The 14,647-nt window shown below is 40.6% G+C and overlaps 1 protein-coding gene across 5 annotated transcripts in view; it reads left to right on the top strand.

Annotated features, from left to right (window-relative positions):
• The window catches only part of SRPK2 (SRSF protein kinase 2), a 172,236-nt gene that overhangs the window by 20,956 nt on the left and 136,633 nt on the right, over positions 1-14,647 (top strand). The window lies entirely within an intron of this gene.

Raw genomic sequence — 14,647 nt, 5'->3', positions numbered from 1 at the left:
TTGAGCATTGTCTTCTTTCTTCTGAAAAGCTTTTCTAAATGATTATTTTTGTAGCTGTTTTACCCAGCCTCCCTGGGCTCAGAAACCTTAAAAGACTCCCATTGCTTTCAGTGGGGGCTCCAGCAGCTTCTTTTTGGTAGTACTGTGTCCTTCCAGAAATACCCATCTCATGTTTGAATTGCCTTTGAAGGCACATGTAGCTAATTAACGGCAGATTTGGGACTTCAGTTCAGGCTACCTGTTTGTCTAGTGCCCTTTCCCTTGCCTCTGCATGATGCTAGCAGCTGGAATATTAGGCAAAGCTCTCTGAATTGGACTGAGAAAATTTTCTTTATACCAGTTCTCACATTTACATTCAGGTAATCTGCTGAACTGCAGGTATTTATTAATGTGTTGTAATTTAGAGATAATATTCTTGATAACTAAAATGGAAAATTTTGTACCTTTCCTCAAATTCACAGCCCTGAATTCACCATTTATTACTTAAGTTGTTTTACAAGTAACTTTATAGGATTTTAACTTTAATCTTGCCAATGTTGTTCCTATGTCAGGATCCTAAACTATAAAATGACTCATCTAGACTTGGAGAATTAAGATTAGAATGTAAAGATGTCCAGGCTGTTTTGAGCTTTGGCTATCTATAACTTCTATAAAAATCAGTAAAATACTGAAGTAGAATTATATATTTGAAATGCTATTTCCTTGGCGAGCTTTAAGCCTTCATAACTTTCTGGTCTTATATTCAATGTATAGCTGTAGTCAAGCCAAAGGTTACTGTTAAGGATAGGAGATTCTGCTTACCTTAAGACTCATCAGTGAGCCCAGTTGGCTGTTTAGCTGTTCAGTTGGCTGCTGCAGACCAATCCTCATCTCTTGAGTGGATTTGAGCTAAAAATAGATGATTCGTTTTGGATCGGCAAAGCACAAGCTCTGGATTGTTTTTGTTGCTTGTTTTGTTTGGACTTTGTGTGTGTGCCTGTGAGTAGATCTTTGTGTATTCAGTAGAACCTAATGATTACTTCGCTGTACATGTTGTGGGGTTCTATCTACCATCCCTTACCCCTTACCCCTTGCCCGATGAATTTTCAGGCTCTTCCTTGGAAGCAGGCAAAGGAAGTAGGGTGGTGTACATCAGATAACTTAGAGCTGTAAAATGGAAAGGTCGTTTGAGATTTTGCAGTTCATTTTATAGATGAAATACCAGAACTAGAAATATTGTCTGTCATCAACCAGGTGACAATGGCACAAGATGGAAATGACAGTGGAAAATATATTTTTTTAATTTTATTTTAAAAATATACCAAACTTGATTTGGTCTTTGGGTTTGGGGTAAGGTTATGCAGAGTATGGCAGACTATTGACAGTCGTCCTGATCACCATTTCCTGGGGGAAGATTTCCTGTATTATATTCAACTTTTTCAATTATCTGTCTGTAAGGGATTGTAGAGGGAGTGACTGATGATAATGTAAATCCTTGAGAAGTTGTCTGGTCATCTTGCTAGGGTAGATGATGGGAGCGAGTGCAGGGGGACAGATCATGTCTGACTTGATCTCCATCCTGCACAGAATTGCCGTTTCCTTTAAAGGAAGGGATCTGATCATCTTGTGATGATAAAAAGAATTATAAAATGGAAAGTAGGCCCTGGCCGGTTTTGCTCAGTGGTTAGAGTGTCGGCCCATGGTCCAGAGAGACCTGGGTTTGGTTCCTGCACGTATCTAGGTTGCAGTTTGTCCCCGGCCCCAGTTGGGTTTGTGTGGGTGGCAACCAGTCAATGTGTGTTGTCTCTCTCTCTCTCTTCCTCCCTCTCTCCCTCCTGCTCTGTCTGAAGATAAGTGCAAAAATGTCCTCGGGTGAGGATAAAAAACAAAAACAAACAAAAAAAAAAATGGAAAGCAGCATGATATATTAGAAAGAATATATGTATTTTGGAGCCATGGACCAGAAGCTAAATCCTTACAAGCTTCCTAACTATTTTAAGTCTTAGTTTTCCTAATCTTTAAAATAAAAATGATAATGCTTACCTCACAGGGAGTTGTGAGGATTTAAGGAGATAATGTATGTAAAGTGTATGCTCAAGAGGTGGTGGAATTTACTGTTTTGTGAGGGGGAATTTGGGACAAAGAAATTATCACATGCTTTGAAATCAGACCATATTGTCAGTGAGCTGGGTCACTGAACTGCTTTGTTTACCGTAGGCAAGTTTACCTTGCCTAGGCCCCAGTTTCTGTATCTGTCTGAAGCATACAAGATGGATAATCATGAGATTTAATTGAGATCATACATAAAGTGTTTAGGACAAGGTAACCATTCAATAAATGATCTAGGTAGATACAGCAGAGAAGGAGTGTCTAAATTTAGCGCAGCAGTTCCTTGTGTACCTCAATTTGTCATTATCTAATTTTGGTGTCAGAATTGGAGTTCTTTAGAAGCAAAATTACAAAAAGAAGTTTACATTTCTTCCTTACCATACAATCTCGTCTTAAAAAGTTAATTTCTTTTGTATTCTGACACCATTTTTGTACTTTCCATTAAAGTTTTTACATCTTTTTGTCTTTAAACTCTTCCTCCAATTTGGCAAAATGGCTCTTGAACATTCTTTAAAAGGCAAGCAAAAAAAATGATAATAAAAATAAAGCATTACAGCCCAGTTGGGGTGGCTCAGCGGCTGAGTATCCACCCATGGACCAAGAGGTCGTCGGTTCAATTCCTGGTCAGGGCATATGCCCAGGTTGTGGGCCCAGTCCCCAGTGGAGGGCATGCAGGAGGCGGCCAGTTGATGTTCTGTCTCACTGATGTTTCTATCTCTCTCTCACTTCCTCTCTCTCTAAAAAATCAATAAAAATTAAATAAATAATAAATAAATAAAACATTACAGGCTGTGAACTGGAATCCTATTTACAAAGGTTAGTTAAATCAAGCATCTGAAACACTTAAGTAGATATTTGGTAAATAAATTATTCAATAAATAAATATTTTGATAAATATCAGGTAAATAGTTTCATTTGCTATAATTAAAGGCCTACAATAAATCCAGAGCATATTTAAAAAAACAACATATGGGAAAAATGTGTTTTCAGAATTGCTATTTCAAAGTAGTCTTTTGTGCTCAGTGTATTTGATCTAGAGATTGAACTTATTCTACTACAGGTTAAATATGATCAGTGGAGATGGGGAATGTGAGCAGATTCATCTTTAAAAAAGAATACTTTGAGCAAAGAGGTGAGGAAACAAAGCGCAGTTGCTGACTAAGGCAAGGAGCAAGGTTCTAGTTTAAAAGGGGGAGAAAAAAATTAATCTCGGGAAAGTCTGACTTTCTTATTCTTACCACCATGTATTACTATGTTTAAATATGTACCATGATTTTTCATGCTTTAAAGGTTTTTCTGATGTTGCTTTATGTTGTAGAGTACTATTCCTATGTCTGCTCCTAACCTGATTCTGGTTTTTGTTTTTGTTTTAATTCTCACCTGAGGATATTTTTCCATTTATCTTCAAATAGAGAGGTAGAGAGAGGGAAAAACATGGATGTGAGAGAGACACATGGATTGGTTGCTTCCTGCATGATGCCGGACCAGGGCCAGGGACCGAACCACAATTGAGGTATGTGCCCTTGACTGGAATTAAACCTGTGACTCTTTGGTCCAGGGAATGTCGCTGTAACCACTGAGCAAAACCGACCAGGGCATTGAATATGTTTTAAATTATTGCTCTCTTCCCATCACGTGTTGTCAAATCTTAAGAGTATATTTGAAACAATATACAGGGGTGGGCAAAAGTAGGTTTACAATGGTAAGTACATGAAACACAGTTTATTCTTGTATTGTTATTTATTAATTATTATATTATTTGTATTACAACTGCAAGCTAACTTTTGCCCACCTCTGTATTTTCATGTTCAGGCTGTTTTCCCCCTCCAACCTTTTTAAGTGTTCTGGATTACTTAATGGGGGGAACCCCCCCCCCCAAATATATTATTTGGGGGGCAAAGAACTGGACATACTGCTTCAGTGGTACCTTGATAATTCAGGAAAAAAGTCATTTGTTTTTTGTATCTTTACTTCCTGTGCAAAGACACAGTGTATCAACATTTTTTCTAATTTCAGAAGGTAGTGATATCTACAATTCGTAGTTGCTGATTCTAATTGGTGTGATTTTTTTGTTTGTTTGTTTAGAAATTTTTTATTAGAATTTTGGTTTGGTTCATCTTTTTTTATGTTTTTATCCTCACCCGAGGACATTTCTTTAGATAGAGCGGGAAGGAGAGAGAGAGAGAGGAAGAGAGAGAGAAACAGTGACATGAGAGAGACACATTGACTGGTTGCCACCCACATGACCCCAACCGGGGCCATGGACAAACTGCAACCGAGGTACGTGCCCTTAGTGGGAACCGAACCCGGGTGTCTCTGGTCTGTGGGCCAATGCTCTAACCGCTGAGCCAAACTGGCCAGGGCGCGATAGCCCCATTTATATGTTTTCTTGGCTTACTTATTAATAGGGGAAGGAGGGAAAGAAGCCTTTTCATTCTCAGAAGGGTACTGGTTGATGAGTTAGGTGGTCACTGGCTTAATAACTTTGTAGATCTCCAATTTGGTTACTGTGTCCATACATCTTTATCTGGGGCCAAACTGTTCATTTTGGCAGAAAGCTTGGAAAGGTGTGCTCCAAAATGATTTTGGTGGTTTCTGTTTAGGTGGTGGGATTATAAATAATGTTACTTTCTTCATTATACTTACCTCTATTTTCTAACTCTCTATAAATGAAATGATTTTGTTGTTAAAACCAAATCAAAACAACTATATAAATTTTAAAAAATTATTTAATTTTAATACAGATAAAGACTTTGTGCAATGATGAAGCCTATCAATGAGGTTTCTGCATTCCAAGCAATACAAACTAACTGTGGCTCTTCTAACTAGAAGGAAACTTGATTGGAATGATTGAAGTAGGTGTTGGAACAACAGAAAAGCTAGGGGACAGGTGGAGAGGCAGCAGTCATTTTCATGCTGCCAGAACAGTCTTGGGACATCATGGTTATTGGAAACGCCCTAACTGTAGCCAGGACCGCCCTCCCACTATGAGTTTGCTGCCAGGTACCTTGAGTGACTCCTTTAGAGTGGGAGTTATTATGCAAGCTGAGCTTGGGCTGTGGGCCTGTGACTTGGTTTCCCGGGAGCAAGGAGAGAACACATCTTCTATTTCAGGATGCTTTATTACCATCCGCTCACAACTAAGGGATGAGAAAAATAGTAATGGTCTAGTTACCTTGATATCCACATACTAGGAATTTGAATGAAGCAAACAGTGCTTTTAAAGATAATCTACTTTGACTTGAAAATGATTGTTAATTTCTACTAGTTGGAGTCCTAAGTAATATTGCTTTGCTGTTGTTTACCCAGCATAATTCAGCAGCCATTACTTAGAACCTCTTGTCATTTGTCTGCTTGGGGGAATAGTTATTGACAGAGGGGTTGATTTAGCCAGATGCCTTGCCTTTAACTAGATTATTTTGCTTATGAGCTATGTCAAACTGAATGATACTGTAGCTTTTGTAGTGCTTTGTTTGTCAGAATGTACCACTGCTGTTATTGGTTGTTAACATTTAAAATACTTTACCCTAAATCATTCCAAGATTTCAGTGTTTCTAATGAACCTAATACCAAGCAGGCAAAAAAGAAGTATCTTGGTCATTTGCTTTGGATGTGCTTTTGCAGGTTCTTAAAGTTTGGCTTGCAGCCTTAATAGAGAACCTATGTGTCTCACGTCTGACGTGGACACCATCTTTGACATCTCTTTATTAGTCAAGGTATTCAAGTTTTTAAACATACATGATGGTTACAGCAAAACTTTTGTGGCCACATTTAAGTCTGTTTTGCATTTTTCTAGTCAGAAGTTGAGTGTGAGGTTTAAGTAGTATATTTAGAGTTCCTTTTAGAGATGCAAACTATCTGGGTCCCATAATAATTATCAGCTCAAATGGTTTGCTCTTCAGAACGTTTAGTTGTTTTAGCAAGGGAGATTTGTTTGATGAAGATGAATATTTGCACATTTATAATAGATATCAAGATAAGAACATTTGAATGATTCCAGTAAAGGTATAAGTGTGTTTTCCAGAATGTGCTGAGTATATTGCATAATTTAGTAGATCTTTTATTAGTAGACTTGGAGTAGGGAGGGGAATATGTAGGATGTTGTGACAAATAATACTTGTTAGATTTCCTATTCTAATTTTTTCCCTTTAAGTTTTAGAATTAAAAATTACTTTGTCAGTCTACAGAATGGTATTTCAGAAAGTCACACCTTTTCCAACAAATGTAATCAAAGCATAAAGTTTGTGGGTTTTGTAAAAATGTTTTTATTGATTTTTTAGAGACAGAGGAAGAGAGAGTGATCCAGAAACATCAATGTGAGAGAGAAACATTGATTGGCCACCTCTTGCATGCCCCCCACTGGCAGTCAAGCCTACAACCTGGGCATGTGCCCTGTCCAGGAATCAAACTAGGACCTCTCAGTCCATGGGATGACACTCAGTCCACTGAACCACACTGGCAGGGCAAGTTTGTGGGTGTTTTTGGGAGTTGTTGCTGAAATGTCTTGGGTTTCTGCTAGTCGTTTAGAAAGTTGATGGTGCTTGGCATTCTGGTGGCTGTCCAGTCAGCGTGGCACAAAGCTGACTTCATGGTATCACCTACTGTGATTTAAAGTGAATCTTGAAACCAGAGTCTGTCTCCTCAGACACACGTCATCTTGTACATCTTGCAGCACTGTGTGAAGCAGTGTTCCCAAACCGCTGTTTAATTTTCTCTACACGTGTGGAGGTGATAACGTTTGGTAGTTTTCATTTATTTATAGTTTCTTAATTAAAATCTTGAAGTTCCCTGGCTGGTGTGTCCAAGTGCCGGAGTGTTGGCCTGTGCATTGAAGGGTCGTGGGTTCTATTCCTGCTCAAGAGCACGTACCTGGGTTGTAGGTTCAACGATCCCCAGCCAAGTTGGGGTGAATGTAGTAGACAACCAGTCGATGTCCCCCCCACCCCCACCATCTCTTCCACACTCTCTAAAAATCATTAGAAAAAATATCCTCAGGTGAGGATTAACCCCCCTCCCCAATCTTGAGGCGATTCATCTTAATTTCTTAAATTTCGTATTTTACACTTGGTACCCATAAACTCTTTTCTTGGCTCCTGTTGTTGATGTGTTTTTGGCCTCATTTTCTTTCCTTCTTTCTGGCAAGCAAACTACAGGTCATTATTGTAAGCAGTATCATGTTATGGGAAAGATATTAGGCTTATGTGTCAAAGATTTTGGATTTATAATTTTGGACCTTTTGCTTACTAGCTGTGTGATCTGGAATGTGTGTGTGTGTGTGGGGCTCTTATATTGTCTTAAAATCCTCATCTGTAAAATGGGAATAAAACTTGCTTTCGCTCTTACAGCAATATTGTAGGAGAAGAAATAATACTGTTTTTCAGTGAATTAGCCATCTATAAATTATAATACACACCATTACTTTATTTACCACTAAGAAAGAAAATTTATTGCCTATTAAACTATGATACATCATTGATAGCGAAATGCATCCTGCTATTAGGAATTATACATGTAAAAATATACATATTTGAATACATGAAATATGTTATATATGGAAGCTTCATTGTCCATATTGCTGTCAGAGTGATGATATCTTAAAAACCACAAATCTTGTAATATCATTTTCCTGCTTGAAATTTCTCAATGACTTCCCATGGCCTGAGAATAAAATCCAAACTCAACATGATGAACCGGGTCTAGCATAATCCAGATCAGAGTGGGGTATCTGGACCAGCAGCGTCAGTACCACCTGGGAACTTTATAATAATGCCACTTCTTAGACTCTACTGCATTCCATGGGATAAGCTCTGGGATGGATCCCTGGAGTCTGTGCTTTAATAAACGTTTTTGGAGAATATGATACATGCCAAATTTAATAATCACTGATGATCTAAGGTGAAACCTATCCCCCCCGCCCCCATATAAGTTAATACAGAAGTACTGTGATTGCTGGACTATAAGTAAGGTGAGCACTCTCCTCCCTAAGAAATCCTCCCCCGGAGAAAAGCACTCCTTTTAGAGACAGCTATCTCAATGGCTTTATTTAGAATAGCCAAGACCTTTTTGTGATGACATATTATAAATTAACATGATTTTCATAATTTTTTTTCCCCTTTATTGATTTTAGAGAGAGAGGAAATGAGAGGAGAGATAGAAACATCGATGAGAGAGAACATCGATTGGCTGCCTCCTGCATGCTCCCCAACGAGGATCTGGCTCACAACCTGGCACGTGCCCTGGCCGAGAATCAAGCCACTGACCTCTTGGTGCGTGGGTCGACACTCAACCACTGAGCCACCCCAGCCGGACAGCCATACTGGCTGGACTACATGATTTTCAATCATTGATTAGTTTCAGATATATATAGAGAGAGAAATTTACTATAGTGGAAGTAGTAAGAAAGACAAAGGCGGTTTTTTTGTTGTTGTTGTTTTTTTTAATCCTCACCTGAGGACATTTTCCGCCTTTTGTTCAGATAGAGTGGGAGGGAGAGAGAGGAAGAGAGAGAGAGAGAGAGAGAGAGAGAGAGAGAGAGAGAGAGAGGGAAACATCGATGTGAAAGGGACACATCGAGTGGTCGCCACCCGCACAATCCAACCAGGGCTGGGGACAAACTGCAGCCGAGGTACGTGCCCTTAGTGGTAACTGAACCCAGGTCTCTCTGGACTGCAGGCCGATGCTCTAACCGCTGAGCCAAACAGGCCAGGGCGACATCAATTTTGGAATTATGTTTTCCAGAATGTGCGCATGTGTAAAATCAAATGGAAAATCTGACCTGAATAAATAGTTATTTCACACTGAGGATAGGTAACAGTTCCAGTTTATTTATACTTAAATAAAAATGACAACAATTTATCTTAACCTAGAAATGAAGATGCTATGTTTTGGAAAACTGACTTTAAACTAAAGAAGTGGCTTTACTGCCCTGGCCAGTTTGGCTCAGTGGTTAGAGCGTTGGTCTGTGGTCCAGAGAGACCCAGGTTCAGTTCCCGCTAAGGGCACGTACCTCGGTTGCAGTTTGTCCCCGGCCCTTGTTGCTTGTGCGGGTGGCAGCCACTCAATGTGTCCCTTTCACGTCGATGTTTTCCTCTTTCTCTCTTTTTCTCCCTCTCACTCTATCTGAACAAAAAAGGGAAAAATGTCTTCGGGTGAGGATAAAAAAGAAGTGGCTTTACTGATGAGTATAATATAACAAAGACATGAGTGAATCACAAAACTTGCTTCATGAGAGTGAGAAAAGCAGTCTTTTAAATGATATTCTATAGCATGGATTTAAATATATACTTACCTTAAAAATTAAATATTATGACTAAACCTTTGACTGTCTCATCTCTCTACCTAAAAGTTCACCAAAAATTTGGGGGAATAATTGCCAGATAATATTTGTAGTTTCCAAAAGTACTACATTGCCCTCTCTGCCTTTTTTTCTGCTTGTGGGGTTCTTGTATTCTGTGAAGAAACTCTGTTACTACCTTCTCCCCATGTCTACCAAGCCTGTTTTCTGTCCCATTTTGAGGTTAAGAGCACTGTTTTTCTGCCTCCTAAATCATCTGGTGCATACTGCATCAGTGTACAGTCGGCCCTGTTTGTTGCGTCAATCAGTTCCAGACTCTCCTGTGATAAATGAATTTCTGTGAAGTAGGATTCTTTATTTATAAATAGAATATTTTCGCAGTTAGAGCATAGAAAACTTGTTTATAACCTTCTAAATACGTTTTTAAACATTATTAGAGCCCTCTAGACATGAAATAACACCCTTTAGTCACCATTACACTCGTATCACCCAAAATATTAGAGAAAATAAGACATATTAGACATTACAAATGTTATATGATTATTGTACATTTAATTACACACACACAGAGTTCTTACACACAACCACTAACCTATGAAAATAGTGCAGCTTGTTCGATGATGAAGCGATGAAGATGAAGAGATGTACTGCACAGCAAAGAAGAGCAAGGTTGCTGCTCCTCTGAAGGCACAACTTCAGTAGGAGAGTCTTCAGGTGGTGCAGTATCTTCAGCAGGTGCATCGTTGTCTTCCTCCGCTGAAGGAGTGCTAGGAGTAGGCAGTGGGTGTCTGGGTGTGTGGCTGAAGAACATCGTGATAGGCAGTTGCTGGCATTGTGTTTTCATATGTGTGAGGAGGCTTTTGTAGGGTTCTATCGCTCCATCAAGTGCATTCTGGAACCGCAATGCACACATCACTTGTGGGCCCCATTCACCAGTCATGTCCTGTCTTACCTTAATAGTTCTCACGACTTGCGAGAGATGCTCCTGACCCCCAGGAACCTCTGGCTGCTCTTCCTCCTCCTCACTCGCAGACTTAGTCATCTTTACCAGATTCTCGTCAGTTAAGGGATCTGAATGTGTCTGCAGTAGCTCATCCATGTCATCGCAGGTTATATCCGCGAAACCTTCTCCTCCCAGCATCCGGGCTAGCCTAACTGCCTTATCCACTGCCGAGTTGCTTATATCCTCTGGGGTGAATCCGCTGTAGTTGTGGACAATTTCAGGCCACAACATCTTCCAGCTGGCCTTCACGGTCTCCGTCTTTATGTCCTTCAACACGGCCTGGATGTTCTTCAGACAGGTCGCGATGGGATACTGCCACCAGTACTCCTTCAGCAAGAAGTTCTCCTCAAGGTCCATGCCGTTGATGAGGTGCTGCAGGGTGTTTTGCATGTAGAGGGCCTCGAACACACGAATAATGCCTTGATCCATGGGCTGGATCAGCGAAATGGTGTTGAGAGGAAAGAACTCGGTCTATACACTGTCGTAGGATAGGTCTTGCACATGACCTCCAGCATTGTCCATGAGGAGAAAGACATTAAACTCGAGTCCCTTCTTTGCAAGATACAGCTTGACTTGAGGATGAAGCACTAGTGGAACCAGTCCTATGACAGCTGCTTTGTGATCCAGCCCTTGTTGTGCATCCAGTGCACTGGCAGCAGGTTCTTGTTTTTATTCTTCAGGGCCATAGGGTTCTTGGCCTTGTAGATAAGGGCAGACTTGAGCAAAAATCCCTCAGTATTTCTACACATAATGATAGTCACACGATCCTTATACACTTTGAAGCCATGGACCTTGGCCTCATCCTTAATAATGAATGTCCGGGAAGGCATTCTTTTCCAGAACAGTCCTGTTTCATCCATATTGAATACCTGTTCTGGATGATACTAGCCCTCCTCAAGGATCTTCTGGAATGTGTTGTTCACATAGTCCTCTGCCTTTGGAGAACGACACTCTTCAGATGATACCTCTTCTGGAACTTCTCAAACCAGCCCTTGCTCGCCATGAAATTCATGAACATTACAGAAGAGGTTGAGGTTCGTCTTCCGTAAAGTGCTGATAGAGCTGCCTTGCCTTCTCCCAGATGACCAGCGAATCCAACGGAATGTTTTTCTTGTGGCTGTCACTGATCCAAATGGCTAGGGCAGATTTTGTTTTCACTATGAACTTATTACGGCTTGTCATGATGTGCTTTGCTTCCTTGTTGAAAGAGACAGTGGCCATTGCACAGATGTTCTTTTCATCTTTACGGATGGAGTGAATGGTAGACTCATTCAAGTCATAATGGCGGGCAACCTCCATGATTTTCTTGCCATCTTTGATCATATCCAAGAGTTTCACCTTCTCCTGGATGGTAAGCATCTTCCTCTGGCGCTTAGTTTTATTGTCATAAGGCTTAGAAGAAGCAGCACGTTTAGGAACCATCGTGGGGCTTAGATGAAAGTTCTCAGAAATCATAAACACAAGAGCAAAGATCCTTCAGATGCCTAGTGATGTAGAAGCGTGTATGAGAGAAAGGAACTTGCATGAGGCTGAGCCAATCAGCGGCCAGGATAGGATAGCCAATCATTGAACAGCATGCTCTGATTGGCTTGGTTTCACCACACCCGATTTTTTGGAAAAAAGTTATTGCCCACACACAAGGAGTGGTCGAGGGGTTGCACCTGGCGTTGAAGGATTTGCGGGGGTGCTCGAGTAGATAGGCCTACAGTCCATACATATAGTAATTTTAATTTAATTTAATTTAATTTTTTTTCCTCATCCGAGGACATTTTTCCATTTTTTGTACAGACAGAGTGGGAGGGAGAGAGAGGAAGAGAGAGAGAGGGAAACATCGATGTGAAAGGGACACATCGAGTGGCTGCCACCCGCACGACCAACCAGGGCCAGGGACAAACTGCAACCGAGGTACGTGCCCTTAGCGGGAACCGAACCCGGGTCTCTCTGGACCGCAGGCGGACGCTCTAACCACTGAGCCAAACGGGCCAGGGCAGTAATTTTAATTGTAATTGTAATACGGGTGTATAATTGACTCAGACAACCGAGCTTGCGCTGTATCATTTTCACTGTCTCGATCAACTTTTTAATGAATATATTTGAAAAACACCGCCATAGAGTGAAGCTGTGAAAGTCGAAATGCGAAGTGGCAAGGGACCACTGTACCTCTTTTCATTACTTTGGTGCTTTCTGTTTGCTTCTTTATTTCTTCTAATGTATAAGTTCTTTTAAGTCTCTCTCTTTTAGGGTAATGCAAATGCATAACTAAATGTAATGAGCATGGGCTCTGTAGACAGTCTTGGTTTGAATGATGGCTTATCTATTATTTTGTTTTCTAACCAGGGGTAAGTTATTTAATCTTAGTCTCCAGAAATTGAAAATAATAGTTTGTTAGGTTATGTTTCATATTGAGTGAAGTGGCACGTATTAAGCATCAGTAAATACTTACTATTTAATTTTGTCTCAGCACATTATAGGGATCCAGGATATATTTCTTCAGTGAGATAGAGGGTTTTTTCGCTAATGTAGACCCTGTTATCTATGGATAGATAAAATAATAGTAATTCATACATGAAATATTAGCATATGGTCCAAAATGTTACTTAGTAACTAATATATTTGCATTATTTCAAGTAGTGTTTAATTCTAACCATTAAAAAAATCACGCCCTGGCCAGTTTGGCTCAGCGGTTAGAGCGTTGGCCTGCGGTCCGGAGAGACCCGGGTTCGGTTCCCGCTAAGGGCGCGTGCTTCAGTTGCAGTTTGTCCCCAGCCCTGGTCGGTCGTGCGGGTGGCAGCCACTCGATGTGTCCCTTTCACGTCGATGTTTCTCTCTCTCTCTCTGTCCCCCTCACCCTCCCTCCCACTCTATCTGTAAAAAAAAAAAAAAAAATCACCCATAATCTGACATACAGAGGTGATACTGGTATATTTTGTAGTCTTTTTTATTTTTTTTTTATTTTTTATTTTTTTATCCTCACCCGAGGACATTTTTCCATTTTATGTTCAGGTAGAGTGGGAGGGAGAGAGAGGAACAGAGAGAGAGAGAGAAACATCGACGTGAAAGGAACACATCGAGTGGCTGCCACCCTCACGACCGACCAGGGCCGGGGACAAACTGCAACCGAGGTACGTGCCCTTAGCGGGAACCGAACCCGGGTCTCTCAGGACCGCAGGCCGACGCTCTAACCGCTGAGCCAAACCGGCCAGGGCGTCTTTTTTATTTTTATATAGCTGAGTGTATCTTATTGTTATTGGAATAGGAAAAGTGTTAATGTGAATCTTTTTTTTATCCTCACTGGAGGATATTTTTCCATTTTTTGTTCAGGTAGAGTGGGAGGGAGAGAGAGGAACAGAGAGAGAGAGAGAGAAACATCGATGTGAAAGGAACACATCGAGTGGCTGCCACCCGCACAACCGACCAGGGCCGGGGACAAACTGCAACCGAGGCATGTGCCCTTAGCGGGAACCGAACCTGGGTCTCTCAGGACCGCAGGCCGACGCTCCAACCGCTGAGCCAAACCGGCCAGGGCTAATGTGAATCTTTTAAACTAGGGACCTAACTTTCACATCAGTAACTGGGCCTTACCTTGATATAAAAATAATTATAAATTATTAAAATTAAATTAATTTTATCTTACACTGAACAAAATCTATCATTGTTGCATCTATCATGTATTACAGTTTATAGAAAGAACAAAAGATGACTCAAATGTTGTTTCTGGTATAATATCTCCCCCATCCATTCCAATATATTTTTCACTTCATATATTAATTTTGCAGGGATTATTAAGAAAGCCTTATTTTGTGAAGGCAGTTGAGAGCTTCATCTCTTTTTCCAGTGATCTCCCCTAAATCTTTAATGTACAGGTTGTGTTCTTTTGAAGGTCTTTTAATGCTTACGTTTGTTGATCTTTTCTTCTATATTTGTTAGTTGGTCTTCTGGGTTGTTATTTGTCAATAGCTTTGTTAGTTTTTAAAGTCAAAATCTATTTTCTGTCACCATGAAACCTTACATATTTTCAATTTGATAGAATTGTATCTGTATTTTGTTATCAAATGCTTAGTTTTAGCCCTGGCCCGTTTGGCTCAGCATTTAGAGCATTGGCCTGTGGACCAAAGAGTCTCGGGTTCAGTTCCCATCAAGGGCACATACCTTGATTGCGGTTTGGTCCCCGGCCCTGGTTGGGGTTGTGTGGGAAGCATCCAATCAATGTGTCCCTCTCACATCGTTGTGTCTCTCTCATATCAATCCCCTCCCCCCCGAAA

The sequence above is a fragment of the Molossus molossus genome, unplaced genomic scaffold (genome assembly GCF_014108415.1).
Source record: "Molossus molossus isolate mMolMol1 unplaced genomic scaffold, mMolMol1.p scaffold_m16_p_7, whole genome shotgun sequence".
In the NCBI taxonomy this organism is placed as follows: domain Eukaryota; kingdom Metazoa; phylum Chordata; class Mammalia; order Chiroptera; family Molossidae; genus Molossus; species Molossus molossus.
Note: the sequence above shows the minus strand (reverse complement) of the source record. Positions and strands in the feature narration are given on the sequence as shown.